This window comes from Brassica napus, chromosome A6 (genome assembly GCF_020379485.1).
Source record: "Brassica napus cultivar Da-Ae chromosome A6, Da-Ae, whole genome shotgun sequence".
NCBI lineage: Eukaryota > Viridiplantae > Streptophyta > Magnoliopsida > Brassicales > Brassicaceae > Brassica > Brassica napus.
The window spans coordinates 14,737,199-14,753,665 of NC_063439.1; the positions used below are offsets into that span (position 1 = coordinate 14,737,199).

At 36.4% G+C, this 16,467-nt stretch overlaps 1 long non-coding RNA gene across 3 annotated transcripts; it reads right to left on the reverse strand.

Moving 5' to 3' along the window:
- Positions 1 to 11,166: 11,166 nt before the first annotated feature.
- LOC125575763 lies at positions 11,167 to 15,403 on the reverse strand. Of its 3 annotated transcripts, none has more exons than XR_007314350.1 (5): positions 14,948 to 15,403; positions 14,100 to 14,857; positions 13,264 to 14,027; positions 11,867 to 13,196; positions 11,167 to 11,616 (listed from the first exon to the last, which is right to left on the reverse strand). It is a non-coding gene; the product is annotated as an uncharacterized LOC125575763 (long non-coding RNA). The 3 variants fall into 3 exon arrangements; XR_007314349.1 differs by having other exon boundaries at positions 11,867 to 12,319; positions 12,692 to 13,196; positions 14,100 to 15,388; XR_007314348.1 differs by having other exon boundaries at positions 14,100 to 15,388.
- Positions 15,404 to 16,467: the final 1,064 nt, after the last annotated feature.

A 16,467-nucleotide genomic window follows, 5' to 3' on the forward strand; every position in this document is an offset into this window, starting at 1 on the left:
ACTCGGATCACTCAAGTAGAACAGCCCATTGTCGTGGAACTGCCCCATATGCTGATCGATCTTGATACCTAAACTCTCGTTTGGATCAAGATGCGACAGCAAGCAATAGAGATCAAGTCCGATAGGTTCACCAAACACCCTAATATCTACTTTCGCTGATTAGGGATGCTAGGCTCATTCATAACAGATCTAGCAACCTATTACACGGTTAATGAACAGGTTAAACCTAGGATCTAACATTAAGCGGCCAGATTAATGCAAGCATTAAGAACAGTTATGAATGAAGACAATCAATGGTTTCACTTATCTATGTTTAACTCACGGATCTAACACCCGAACACCCTAGACTAAGCAAATTGACTACTCAGCCATGAACAGAGAAAACATAGAGATCAATTCTGAATAAGACTTCATGTAAATAAAAGAGATAGAAAGAGGGTTCAGGATAATCTTCTCTATGGTGAGAGAGATGGAGCATTCTCCCTTTACAATCCAAAAGCACAAAAGTCTCCAATGGTTTTTCTTCTGTCTAGAATAGCGTAGAATGATAAAGAGAAACAGAAAATATGATATATCAAAGCCACAGGCGGCTGGGAGAGAAAATAGGGATAATTAGGGCAAATCCCGTAATGATTGTAGTTTCCTAAAAAATCTCTGCCGCTGGAACACTCACTCGGAACAGTCACTCGGGTTGCTCCGCTATCCGGAACAGTCATCAAGACTGTTCTGCGTGAAAATCACCAAATTGCATTGTTTCCTGCCTCTTTTGTTCCAGCTGATCCATCTCCCATCCAATGCAACTCCAGACCTGTAATGACTCCAAAAGGACTAGGAAGACTCGATAAAGACTTGAAAACCAATTTAAAAGCATATATACAAGATGTATAAAACACCATATATCAATAAGTAACTTCAAGATATGTAAAACTCATATTTAAAAAATATGTTCTCTCCCTTAGTTTTACTAAATTTGACTAAGTTTTTCAACGCAAACTTATAAAAAATATGATATGCTTTGACTAGTTACTATTGTTTGTTTCCATCTCTTAAGTATTATTGTTATAGACAATAATGATGACTATTGTTATGAGTTGGAAGAAGGGTTAAATGCTTCTTAAAATGTTGTATCAATATGAAGCTACCAACATTCTTGTTTATTAAGATGAAAAAAAGGACATTGGAGTTTATTATTGCATATGAGAGATCCAAAGATAAGAAAAAGGCTACTGAAGTCTATTATTTCATTGATTTGTAAATGTGTAAGCACATTGTTAGCACATTTAATACATCTTGGAAAACATTATTACTGATTTTACAAAAAATTCACAACTAAAAGAGTATACATGCAATTCACAAAACATACCACAAACAAAACTATTATAGATCATTCATCTACAAAGACAAGCTTGGATTCCACTTTGAGTAGACAAGACCAAACGACTTTTAAGAAGTCCAGACGACTTCCAGACGACTTCCAGGAAGTTCAGACGACTTTGTCAGAAGACTTTTAGGAAGTTCAGATGACTTCCAGACGACTTTACAGGAAGTCCAGACGACTTTTAGGAAGTCCAGACGACTTCCAGACAACTTCCAAACGACTAACAGATAAGTCGTCCCAGAAGTCTTCCAGATCTGAAAAACCTGCATATTAAATCCAGATATGAAAAACCTGCATATTCAAAAACGTTCAAATGGCTTAAAAACAGGAAAAAAAAATGAGTGGAAGATTAGATAAATCTACCTTTACAGAACACACAAAAATACATATCTAAAAATAATAGATCTACCTTTAAATTAGTGGAAGATGAGTACCATCTAATTAAAAACCTGCAAAAAAATAGATTAGTAAGAAAGACATGAGACAAAATTAAAAAATTCATATAAAGTTTGGTGTTTTCAAGTCAAAGAGATTAGAGTGGGTTTGGAGAGTTTTGGTTTGGGAAAAAAGTAAGAACTTTATACAACAAGAAGTTACCAAATGAAGAAAAATCAGACATAAGAACTTACCAAAACGCTCAGAAAAATCCAGACGACTTCCTAGAAGTCCAGTCGACTTCCTAGAAGTCCAGACGACTTTGTCAGAAGACTTCCAAGAAGTCCAGACGACTTCCAGACGACTAATAGGTAAGTCGTCCCAGAAGTCTTCCAGATCTGAAAAACCTGCATATCAAATCCAGATCTGAAAAACCTGCATATCCAAAAACGTTCAAATGACTTAAAAATAGAGAAAATGGGTGGAAGATTAGATAAATCTACATTTATAGAACACACAAAAATTCATATCTAAAATTAATAGATCTACCTCTAAATTAGTGGAAGATGAGTACCATTTGATTAAAAACCTGCAAAAGAGATAGATTAGTAAGAAATACATGAGACAAAACTGAAAAATTCATATAAAGTTTGGTGTTTTCAAGTCAAAGAGATTAGAGAGAGGTTGGAGAATTTTAGAATGATGAACATTACATTTTTGTTGCAGCCATTTGAGAGGAGGAGAGAGAATGTGTAAATTTTTCTTTATATAGGGAGACAAAAATCCAATTAGGTTAAATATTTTTTTGACTCAATAGACTTCCTGGACGACTTACATTTCAGTCGTCTGGTGAAGAAATTTAAGCAGACGACTTACATGTAAGTCGTCCAGAAGAGTTTAATATTTTTAGCGGGAAATTAAATATTTTTAGCGGGAAACTAAAATAGAAGACTTTCCAGACGACTTACAAGTAAGTCGTCTGGTTTAAATCATTTAAGCGGAAAAATAATTTTTTAAAAAAATTTTAGGCGGGAATATTTGGACGACTTACATGTAAGTCGTCTGTTTTAATTTCTTCACCAGACGACTGAAATGTAAGTCGTCCGAGTAAAATGATCCGGTTAGGTTAAAACGTACATTGGTAAAATATAAGGTTTGATACGATGTGGACGACTGAAATATACGTCGTCCGGGTAATTTATTCAACAGACGACTGAAATATAAGTCGTCCACACCCTAAACATAACCCTAAACTTAATTATCTAATTAAACACTTTATAAAACCAAATCAAACTTGAAAAGTGTTTACTATACACAAAAATAAACAAATATAGGTGAAAACTAATTTTTGAAAAAAACATTTTAGTTTTCCAAAATCTAACCCTAACAATACATACAATACTACAACATATGTTTGCCAAACTCCTAAACCAAAGTATTTCATGATTCTCTACTTCCACTCATCTATTTTCAAAACAAATCAATTTTATCATATCTTAATTTATATCAGTTAAAACTGTTTATAATTACTTGATTATTATTTTTTACGCATCAAAATATTTTTTTTACAAGATTTATAAATTATTTTTAAAATAAACTGGTACCAGACGACTTACACTTCAGTCGTCCAGACGACATCCAACATCTCAGACGACTCAGACGATTTACTGGGGCTATATTCGTAAAAATGGCTTCTGTTTTTTTGTTTGGTCACAAGGGGCTGAGCTGTATTTTCACTAGGCTTTTAGGTTAATTTTACATTTGATTCAAATTTGGGTATAGGTTTGGGATAAAAAAATCAAGTTGTGGGGTAGTTTTGGCAAAAACCCCAATAAATAATAAGTAAATATGCAATTTAAGAAAAAATAAATAATAAGTATATATACAATTTAAGAAAAATAAATAATAAGTAAATATGCAATATAAGAAATGGAAATACTGCATTAAACATCTATATGAAGAATATATAGTTTTATGTTTTTATTATTTTCAAATATTTTTATAAGTAGATATACAATATAAGAAAAACAAGCATACAATATAAGAAATAGAAACATTACAATAAGCATCTATCATAATATTATCACTAGATTTTGAGCCGAGCTTTAAAAGCACGGGATAGTATGCATTATCGTATTCTAATAAAAATTTGTCAAATTCTTTGTTAAGAATGATAAAATGGTAGATCCACCTTATTTAGATCTGTTTCATTTTTGGCGAACACATTTATTTCTTGACCGTTTGAACGTATTTACTTTTAAGTTCTTAATAGTTTTATCCATTTAGATTCATGTAATTGTATTGATCATCTATTTAAACCGGTTTGAGTTAATTTTGAGTGACCAAAATCATTTAGTTTTTAGAAAAATAGATTTGTATTGTATTTTTCTTAAGAAATGTTTAATTCATTTCTAAGAAATTGAAAAAAGTATTTAGATTTTTATTTTGAAAAATAGAAAATTAAATCAATGTAATTCATGTATAAAAAATTTAGTATCTACAGTTGTCATGCTTAGCAGGTTCAAAATAATGTAAATTTAGTTAAAAAACAATAAAATAAAGTTAGTAAGAAATTGATACACGTAGAAAATTTACATCGTGAAAGTGAACCAGCCTCCACATAGATCAAACGAAATCATAATTATTCACAATAACTTCTAACCAAGATTTGAGAATATTAAATAAATTTAAAATTAGATATGATTGTATATATATATATATATATATATGATATTTATAAAATCGTTTTGTTAAGTATTAAATGATTGAAAGATTGCAATCTTTTCAATTAGCTAAATATTAGGTAATTTAATGTAATACCTACGATTTATAAGAAAACTCATATTTATCATCTTTTTTGTAAATTCATTTATTAAAATTAATTATATTTATGAGTAAAAAAGAAATGAAAGTAGATGTGTTTAAAGGTTATTTCAATTTTAATTCATATAGGTACTTCAATTTTAATAATATAGATAGGAAAACACGTTAAGCTATTTTAATATTTAGGTTTTTAGTATTTTTAGGGAATACCTTGGAGCGTATAAGGATTTTCAAAATTAAAATATTGTTAATATTTTGACTTTTTAAAATGATGAGACAAATTTGGTTACCATAATTTGGAAAATCGTTTTAAATATATTTATATTTTCCAAAACCTATTAAAATAATAATGATTGTTGATATGCCATATATATAGTTTTCCATATATATATAAAATCTGTTACATTTCTTGCCAATTTTAGTTCAAAATTCTAAAAATAAAGAGTAGTATTGTCTTGTAAATATGATAAAAACTCAAGGGCATAATCCAAAATTTTAAAATAGGATCCTGCATTAATAGTATAGATTTGATCAGTGTCAGAGGCACGCTCCAGTTTCCAAACTCCCTCCAGAAAACCTCAAATCCATAAGCTCATCGTGGCTCTTCAGAAAGTGGAGCATGGATATAGTGGAGAAATTCCCTATGTCGCCGGGGCAGAAGGTCTTCCTTCTGGTAGTTACTGACTTCTTCTCAAAATAGGTCGAAGCAGAAGCACTCAGCCGGATAACAGACATTCAGATCCGCAAATTCCTATTGACAAACGTAATCGCTCGATTCGGGTCCCCCAAGAGATCGTCACCGAGAACGGCAATTCACAAGCCACAACTTCAATGAGTTCTTCAAGGACTGAGGCATAAAGCTTACCTTCGCCACACTTTGAGACCTCCAGTCTAACGGACAAGCCGAATCCATGATCAAGACCATGGTCAATATTCTTAAAAAGCGACTGGAAGGTTCTCACGGGAAATGGGCAGAAGAACTGCACGGAGTCCTCTCGGCTTACCGGACCACTCTGAAGACAGCAACGCATGAAACTCCTTACTCGCTAGTCTACGGCTGTGAGGCCATAATACCCACATAGATGCATGTGAGAACAACGGTCTCAAGGTCTACCTCTCAAGAAGATAATGATGAACTGATGATGTTGAGCCTCGACCTACTCCCCGAAAAGAGAGAGGCCGCTCGACTAAGAAACTGGTCGCTACGTAGCGACCGAGCTCTCCCCGAAGCTCGGTGCTACGTAGTGACCGAGCACGTTCACGGCTCGGTCGCTATGTTGCGACCGAGCGCTCACCGAAGCTCGGTCGCTACGTAGCGACCGAGCTCTCCCCGAATCTCAGTCGCTACGTACCGACCGTGCTTTCTTAAAAAATCGATACGACACGAATCCATGCATTCTCGTCTACTCTTTAATGCTATCTCCCGAAGACCATAGCCAACCCATTTCATGTTTCTCATCATTTGAAGTCATCAATCGAACTTTATGATAAAAACCGCGGAAAGTTCATTTTTATCGAAAGAAGCCGTAATAAACGTTTCGAGTCAAACAACGGCCGAAAGAGACCTAAGACGTGACTCGAAACCCACTTACGAGTTCTTAACCAAAAGCCCATAAACCGTTGGACGGTTTATGCTTGGTTCGCAAGGAAAGATAAATGTCAAGTTTCCGCGGATAAATACAAAGTTTTCGAAGATAATTACAAAAATCAGGAAAAACGGAATATCTCTATTTTTAAGCTATGACGGCTTAAGGACAGAAGAGGAAAAAAGCGTAAACCGACCTAGGAGTGATTATATAAGGAGTCCTAGGCGAGAGTCACAGAGACGAGTTTCTAAACTCAGAATTCTCTGCATTTAGAAATTTTAGGCTTTATTCTCGACAAGTTCGGTTTCTATGACTGGCACTCAATTACTAGACAAACTCGTCCAGCCAGTTCGATTTCTTGTCCAGCTCTATCAATTGAACTACCTTCGGCTTGATCCTCGAAAGGGGTACGTAGGCAGCCTTTAACAAGGTTCAGTCCGAAATCAACTAGGTTTGAGCTTTTAGGCCGCTAGAACTAAATAACTCGCTGACAGCCTTTGCGGTCAAAGCTTTTATGTTCTCTTGTAATGATCGCAATGCTCTTACGCGGACTCGAAATAAGATTTACTATTTTCTCTAAGCTCGTTTGTTATCTTTTCATGATTTCCGCATATATTTGGTCACTTGTCGTTGGCTCTCGCAGAGATCCGGGACCTCTGGGAAATTAGGGTTTTCCTAGTTTCCTAATTTAATCGTAAATCTACAGTGCGAATTTCGGTTCCCACAGTTTGGCGCTAGAAGGAGGGGGGGGGTACGGATTACTCTAACTCATAGCCGCAAAACGCTTGATCAAGATAATGTCTGGAAATACGAAAGACAAAATCGCAGTTCGCAACAACGCTGGTAAGAAAACTCCAGCAGCCACTGCGCCTATGGTCAACGCTTACGCAAACGCCACAGTTCTTGAGAAAATCAAAAACATTGCCGCGACTTTTCGCCACAGGAAGTGCAATGAAACGAGCTCGCGATTTCTCTTTCTAAGCACAAAGGAAAACAATAAATCTTATCAAACCTCGTAAGTTTGGCCCATTACCGAACAAAAGAAATTTCAATGCGTAAGGATCTTACTAAAATACGTTTTCCGAAAACTTTTCGGAAGGGTAAAACTTGTTCTCCCAAAAAACCGCAGAAAACCCCTAGTTAAATCGTGGAAACAGGAAGCACAGTAAATTGACCGAGCGTGCACAAGGGTCGGTCGCTACGTAGCGACCGAGCACGCACACAGCTCGGTCGCTACGTAGCAACCGAGCACGCACACAGCTCGGTCCCTACGTATCGACTGAGCATGCACCCAGCTCGGTCGCTACGTAGCGACCGAGCACGCACACAGCTCGGTCGCTACGGCTCGGTCGCTACGTAGCGACCGAGCTCAAGCCAACTCTCCACTCGCTACGTTCCGACCTGTAAGGCCTCAGAAAGGTCCTCATTTGCGTTCGCTTTTGAATCCTCATCGAAACGCTTTTCGTTTCGTCTGAATCGGAGTTTCCGTTGAGATTTTACGACGAAAACAAGTAGGACTCTTCTTGGCTTGCTTCTACTCGCTATGTAGCGACCTGTCAGACCTCCACTCGCTACATAGCGACCTGTCAGGCCTCAGAAAGGTCCTCCTTTGCGTTCTATTTTGAATCCTCATTGAAACGCTTTTCGTTTCGTCTCAATCAGAGTTTCCGTTGAGATTTTACGACGAAAATAAGTAGGACTCTTCTTGGTTTACTTCTACTCGCTACATAGCGACCTGTCAGACCTCCCGCTCGCTACATTGCGACCTGTCAGGCCTAAGAAAGCTCCTCCTTTGTGTTCTCTTTTGAATCCCCATCGAAACGCTTTTCGTTTCGTCTCAATCGGAGTTTCCTTTGAGATTTTACGACGAAAACAAGTAAGACTCATTTAAACTCCTTTGCTTGCTCCTACTCGCCCTTACCTCCATCTTTGTGTTCTCCTTCAAATCTCGATCGAAACGTCTCTTGTTTCGTCTCGATTGGAGTTACCATTGAAACTTTGCGATAAAAAAAAACCCGCAAAGACTTGTTTTCTTGCATGGATTCAGAATAATCGTATAAAATGGCAACGGTTAACTTAACACCTTAGCTGCCTCAATTATATGATTACGTTGAACCTTTTTATAAAAATTGACGTTGTATCTAAGGAGAAGAAAACAGTCAAGTTCGGAAGATAAATGTCAAGTTTCAGAGGATAAACACCAATATAAAAAAAGGCGAACATACACGAGAAGAAGAAGGGGAAATGAGCAAGCAAAATTGAGAAGAGACAAAACTGCATCTTCGAGAGAACTAAGGTATTTCCGACTTGAAATTTTTGAAATCAGACTTGGAATTTTCGTAGGAAATTACTAAGAAATAAAAACGCCTTTGAGACTGCCATAGACTTTAGGGAACGTAAAACCTAGGTGGATAGTCTAGCGAACTAAGTCTTAGGTGATTTTTCCTGTCTCGATATATTGTCCCATAACTGTTCATCCAGATCTTGCAAACCGATCTAAACTCTCCAAAAATCGAGAAACAATCGACAAGCATATCAAGCTCGCTTCCTAAGGAGAGAAAAAACTAGAGACATGAACGTCGTCTTAAAACTGATTCATTTCTGGCAATTTTCTCGGAACCGACATATTCCAAGTCGTCAACGTGGAAACAACCAAATCACAGTCCAAGCGTGGTTTTCAAACCGACCCGGACTGTCGATCATTCTATTCCTCGAGAAAAAGGGACGGAGTAGGTGCGTATATTATACTCGTATACTCCCATACTTCAAAAACATATTCAAACAATGCGATGTCTCATCAAGATCATCCTAAAAGCAAACAACAATCTGAGATTCGTCTAAACGCTAGGAACTGGTCCAAACCATCTTGGAAAATTTCTCAAAGACTATACAGCATCTATCGTCGCAATCATTCGTTTAGAAAACCTCTGCCAAACTTTAGAATGAAAGTCGATGGTTTGCTGAAGTCATAAAGATCTTTTCCGATTTGATAAAATGAGTTTCGTATAAGAGTCATTATACGAGAAATCTTCAGGCATCAAAGCATCGCTCTCATTTTCCGTTGAACCAACCAACTCACGGAAAACCATCAAAAACATTTGCGACAACGCAAAATCAAGAATAAAAGTAACAGAAAATACGACAAAGAGAACACGTCCTCCCCGCTCGTCGACTAAGTCTATCGCTGTTTTAACTGATTCATTTCGCTCAAGAAACCTGCAAAAACGTTTCGCAACTAGATCTCGGTGAATTAACCTTTGGTAAAACTCCATGAGTGACTCGAAGAAACTTTCACCGAAGAATAAAAACAAAAGCGGAAACGTTTCTCAAAAATCTGCGGAAACATCGTTATTTTGACATCTCCATACGTCGTGTCAATTTCCTAAATTCGTAAAAACCGGTCACCCGTTACTTCCCGCCTCCACAGCCGGCGGTGCGCACTCGATGGCAGCGCGACTGAGACCCTCAATTTCCGAAGTCAGATCTAGAGAAAGATCTGAAGAATCCATCAATTCACGAGGCTCGACTCCAACTCTATTCTTTGATCGAACCCTATCGCCTATCGAGGAGGAACCAAGGGCAGAATCCGATCTGCCTCTCATTTCTAAAGATTCGAAATAAGGATAAGGAAAAGGAAAGAAAATATTACCTGGAAGAAATGAAGATCTGAGCTTGAGTCTCTAAAGATCTTTAGGAAGGAGAGACGAAGAAAAGTGGAGAGTCTCTCTAGAAGCCCAATGTCGTAAACCCTAGGTGAGATCTCCACGCACCATAAAAGAATGTCACGGGGGGGGGGAACAAATTTAACATGCCATCTCCTCTCATGTTGCATACTGGGACCTGAAAGCTCCACCAGGTCCTATTCATGAGTCCGGAACTCCAGTACGGATGAGAATGTAACATGCCCATCAAATGCTCAGGCCTCCTCTTCGGAAATATTGGCGATGTTAAATTTGTAAAGAGGTAGCACAGATATCAATCTAACTTTTAGGTCACTTTTATCATGTTAGTATTTTATATTAATAATTTTTATTTTGACAAATATGAATTCTTAGAAGATTTATGTCATTCTAAGACATCATCTTCTCTTTTAATTGATTTTTAAAAACAATTCTTAAATATTTTATATTTAATGGCAGTTTATTATATCTTAATATTTAATTAAAATAATATATATTAATTTTTCAGATAATTAGCCTTGATATTAATTTGATTTCTTGTAGGAACTTTTTGTTAGTTATTTTATACTGATTTTAACTTACCTTTTTGAGAATTAATTTTAACTTTATTGTGAATAATAAATTTTTGAAAGTCTTACATTTATAACATATGTTTATGTTAGTTAAACTTTGATGTTTAGTTTCCAAAAATTAGTATAAATATCAAAATTTAAATGTATTTAGTTTATTCTTATGTTGATTTTCATTTTGTTTTGAAAGATATGGAAGCTCTAATGTTATAAAATACAATTACAATGTTGACTAAACATATCTAATTGGTTATTTATAACTCTATGTTGATAACTTTGAATGATAATTGCTTTTAATTTTTATTTGTATAGAATCAGGTCACTGAGTTTTAAGATTTTTTTTGGGGATAATTTATTTGGATTATGTGTGTGAGATGTTTCAAAGTCTAGAAAAATATTGTTTGCATAAATATGTAAAGATTTTAGAGAGGGATAGCCATAAAACCAAAAGAGGAAATATTTATCTAATCGAAGAACATGTAATGAACTAAAATTGAAGAACATGTAATGAACTAAAACATGTACCAAATCATCAATCCATCAGTTGTTTACTCCCAACTCAGAGAAAGTGAACAGAAACCGTCATGTTTTGATCATAATCATATAAAAGTTGTTTTACTGATTTTAGCATTAGGACAAACAATATGAAGAACATATGTATAAGCCTAAAGGTTTTTTTTTTGCCTGTGATAATAATCGAACATTGTCGTACTAATTAGGGGAGGCGTTCAAATTAAGTTGAATTTCTGTACATGGATTTGAAAATCATAGACCAAAATGATATACTAAAACAAAATAAAAGATAACATCTCATTTGTTACAAAAAAAAGAAGTAAAAAAGATAACATCTCAATTTACAATTTGGCGCCTCTGCAAACCCTTGATTTGAGCTCTTACAATCTCTTCAGTTCTTCGCCTAGTTCTCCTCAATAGAAGCACAAGAAATGTGAGATTTAATTCCACAATATTTTTGAGAACTGGCGTAGGTTTAGGAGAGCTGGCATAACCGCGTTAAGCCAAGATTTCCAAGTATCATCCTCCCCGGTAATGAGAGACTGAAGTATCTACATTAACAATTATTCAACTGAAAAGGAAGTTATATTTTTTTTAACATATAAATGATAACACACACATATTCCTGGAACCGCAAATCCGCATGAGATGCAAAAAAACCCCGAGGGTTTATCCCTTCTTCTGCGCCAGACCTGGATGAAAAAAATCCAAACAAAACTCAGGTCTGTTGTCTACTTATCAGCAGTATGTAAGTAGTATGTATGTGTAAGACTTTCAGAATTTCTCAACAACAAAAAAAAAGAGAAGGGAGCCAAAAAAAAAAGACATAGCTTCATCTTATATATGAAACTTAAAACCCAAAACTCAAACGGTAAGAAGCGTCAGGTAGAAGAAAATCTTAATAGTTTAAATCGATACATACTCTAGTAAAAGATATCGAACCTTGTTATAATATGGAAGTTCCAAGTGATCGGTAACAGTTTCTGGACTCTCAGCACAGGCCAATTATCTCCATTCCAGTATACAGGAAACAATGCCTCCTCACCAAGTCCACCAACAGTATTATGGTTCCTCGGTCAGAAACATAAGCTAGATATAAGGAATCTAAAGGTTCAACATGTTATCATTTAAATGAAAATTCTACAATTCCTTGGTCAGAAACATAAGCTGGATATAAGGACTCTTAACGGTTCAACATGGTACCTCATATAGCGGATGCTTAACAGGTACACCAACTATCTCCTCTTCAACTTCATATAGAGTATAAGACACATAATTTCTAAAGGAGTTTCAGTTACCTGCTTATTCGATTTATTTTTAGGAACAACTTGTGGTATAGGGCCTTGGCTGCAATCTGCATATTCTTTCCACCAGTGACGAAAACTCGTATTCTCTCTGTAGCACAAACTTCCCAGGAAACATCAGCTCATAATTTAAATATACCGGCACACATTTACACTTGTATAAAAATGACAGTAACTGAAACCGTCTCTTGTAAACAAACTATATGAATCATATAAATCCTAAATTTATGGACATATATTAATTCGAGTTTGATGCATTGGATCCATGCAATGAGATAAGGTTCTATGGACTCGGGTATGTTGCAGTGTTATAGAAAACTCTAAGACAGAAACAATTATTATTTTTATATCTATTTGAAATAGGAAAGCTAACAGCAGATAATTATCCAAGCTAATATAGGAGGAATCCTAACAGATGATCAAGTAAATCTACTATTTTTCTACCATGATCGCTTATGTCTACCTGGGGAGAACTGTTAGCTTCAGGGTGTTGGTGGCCTTCCATGGCTTTCGTAAGAAAAAAGCATCATCTGAGTTTCCATACATAACTTGCAACGAATCCAGGGGCTTACATCAACAGGTTCACAAAGTTATAAGTTAGTTTTGCAAGTAAAAGTTTTAACTAAGCCTTAATCTGCCTAGCAACTGCAGTTTCTGCTCTAGCTTTGATCTCCACGTTGACAATTCTTCTCGGAGTCACAATTTGATGATTTAGGTGATAGGTGGTCTTTTCCATACCGCATTCATGGTCGCTCGTGTCTTCTTCTCAACCTCAAGAGAATCCATGTTTCAAAACCAACTCCAAGAATCTCATTATTCGTCTAAAATAGTCAACTACACAACAGAGGGATATTCAGTTTTCACTTTCCTTTACTAACTTCTTCTGAAAGAGTCCGCCTTGCTCTCCATGGCTCAGTCTGATTTAGGTTTAGCCTTAGATATCTCGCAGTTAAGCACGGTTGTCGCCGCTAAGTGAAAATAAGAAGAAGAGATGAGAAATGAATCAACCAAGAGAGAACTAAGAAGATTTATAACCTCGGGAGTGGAGGGCCTTGCTTCAGTCTAAGCAGCCTTGGTGAGAATGAGGATGAAGAGAATGACCACATTCCCAGAGAGCACCTCTAGACCACACAGTAGATCCGCCCCTCTCCTCCTCATACTAAGAAGTGTTTGGCTAAAAAAAGTTTTAAATCACTTCTAATTATATGATTTCTTATAATATATTTCACCTTAAGTACCTCAAGCCACCTTCTTTTAATTTTTGTGAAACACATGTCTCAGTTGAATAAAAGACAATCTAACTTACGAAAACAAAAAGAAGAATTGGGTAAGTTGAATATACATATATGATCACAAAACAATGCATATGAGAATATGTAATGAAATTGAAGTTTAATCAGCCTTGGCAAAGAGGAAGAAATCCATTACCATGTCATTCTACCAGTCAGAGTAGGGAACACCTAATTAGACAATTCTCTGCTAAACTGACAGGGTAAGTTCAACATCACCTAGCAAATAATTTCACTCATTGTATGCACATCAGAACAAAAAAATAGAAGATAGATAACAAAACAATTTGAAGAATTACAAAGCCTAGCACAAACCTCCAAGATACTTGTTGTTCTCAATAGAGAGCTTCAGTGCATCACAAGCACTAACAAAGCACAAAATAGAAAGTTAGAGAATAATATCAAAAGAGAAGGATATTACAAATAAAGAAAAAAACGAGAATCATCTCATAAGCAGGATTTTGATTCTCTGGTACGGTCTCTGTACTTTTTCTTCTGATTTTCTCCTCCCTTCAAAAAAATAAAGCAGTAAGATGTGAAGCCATAGATTGATGAAGAAAGACAGGGAAGAAGTTTACTGACTTCCTATTCCTAAGAGAAGGAACGATCTTCTCCCTGTAATGAGATTTCTAGGTAGTCATTAGATTTGATGACCACATGTTCATTGAAATCCTAAATCCGCCATAGCTAGGGAATATCTCAAACCATAAACGTCGTACTGCAGTTGAATGGTTGATTAATGGCGAGTTTTTTAAATTTTGATGTAGGAGCCGAGCAGCCACCTTTCTCTTTCATTGTCTGAGACTTTTTTTATTGCTAAAATAAAGAGAATTGTGAGTAGAACTGAAGAGTAGATAGAGAGACTGCAATTGGGTGATACCATCTCCAATGTATTCCTCTGTTTCTTCCTATTATTCTCTATAATAGATAAATTCTATAATACATGTGAGTTTTTCTCCGATGTATTTATTTGTTTCTTCCTCTATAAAAGAATATTTCTAAAAGATTCTTTATTTTATAAATAACACATTTAACTTGTAAATGTTCCAAATTAACCCATTTATTATAACTTTTGAATTTCTTTCATAAAATTGCAATATTATTTAAATTAAACATTTTATTACAAATGAAATTAGAAAATAATAATAAAACAAAATAGAGATTATCTAAACATCATCATTACTATATTTTTTCCATAAATGGTCAATTAATGCATTCCGAAGTGAGAAATGAACTTCTTTATCCTTGATTTTTCTGAATCAACTTAGAAACTCTTGGAAACAGTTATCTTTGTCATCTGGTATTTGGACTTCTGATGGTGGAGCTTTTCTTCCAATACACTAGAAGAAGGAAATAAACATTTATTAGAGAACCTAAAGAAGTCAAGTGAACAAAGACAACATCAGTTGGAAATTCAAAGACAATCTGACATGAAGTGCATGTCCAGTGGCTCGCCATTGATGATGGTGAAGAACGGAAACGTAAATATGATGACATGGTGGCTCTGTCTCTTCTCCACGTCTACACCTCTTGTTTCCATTACATACCGTAGACAGATCACCACGATGACTTCTAAAGGCATGACTGCTCCTCCGGTAATGGTGTATATGATCTTCTGTGGCTTGGTACAGCTTGGACGGTGGCGACGTGGATCTCTGGTGACTCACAGATCACGGCCGTGCAATATGTGGCTGGTCGAGATGGAATTCGACGGCTCAGATTACACTTTCTCATCTCGTCTTAGTCATGTTCCCAATAACATGAATCACAACAACGATGGCTTCTCCGGTGATGGAAGACACTTCGATTTGATGAGTAGAGGTGGCTGGTGATGGAGAAGAAATTGGCTTAAAGAAGGTTGAATCTCCAGTGACGGCGCATAGCTTTTTTTTTTTTTTTTTTTTCTTCAAACGGCTATTCTATTACTCAAGCTTGAGGTGGTCTGAGGAACCAGACCGGAACAGAACAACCAATGTAATACAACTCCCTATGGAAGGATCTCGCTATCTTAGCTAATGAATAAGACAATACATTTTCTTGACGAGGTACAAAAACAATCGAGAAATCCGTGAATCTTGCTTTCAGCTTCATAAACTCCTCCAGCTCGGTAGAGAAGCTCGGCCATGCTCCCGGCTCTTTGGTCATCGCGATTAATTCCTTGCAGTCAGTCCCAAATGATTGGCATGTCGATACCTGTAGCATACACTCCATTGCCCACGATAGTGCTTCCAGTTCAGAATGCAATGGAGAAATTCGCCGTCGTTGATTTCTTGCTCCCAATAGTTGCAACGCTCCACTTGAACTTACCCATGTCCACCCATAACCACTAAAGAGTGTGTCATGTGTCCATGACCCATCTATCATGCATCGCTCGGAGGTTGGGATCTCTACCGTGATTTGTTCTCCCACGATTTCGTCTGGTCTTTGGTTTGCGTCAAACCAAGCTTGGCATTCAGATTCAGCATGTCTGACAGTTTCCAAAGGGTCCCTTTCGATGCCTCTAAAGAGTTTGTCATTCCTCGCTTTCCAAATATACCATATGATCCAAGGATACGGGTCCCTGTCCAGTTCCGGTTCTGCAATATCATTCTTCCTCCAGAATAGGTAATCAATATTCGAAAACTGACTTCCACTTGGGAATAGATTCGGCGACGTTGGAGTCAATGCATGCGCCCAAGTCTGGACTGCAGGAGGGCACTCAAAAATGGCATGATTTACAGTTTCGTCATCTGCACCACAACGAGGGCAGTAGTTGTCACATCGCATATGACGATGGTTCAGGTTACTCGTTACTGCTAGTTGGCCCGATATCACCTGCCAAACAAGATGTTTCATTTTTGTCGGAGCTTTAATCTTCCAAGCGTAGGCCTGAAGCTTTGTAATACTAGGCTCCTGTGTCTCCGGTGACTGATCCTTAAGTATATTTTTTGCCACCCAGTAACCTGATTTG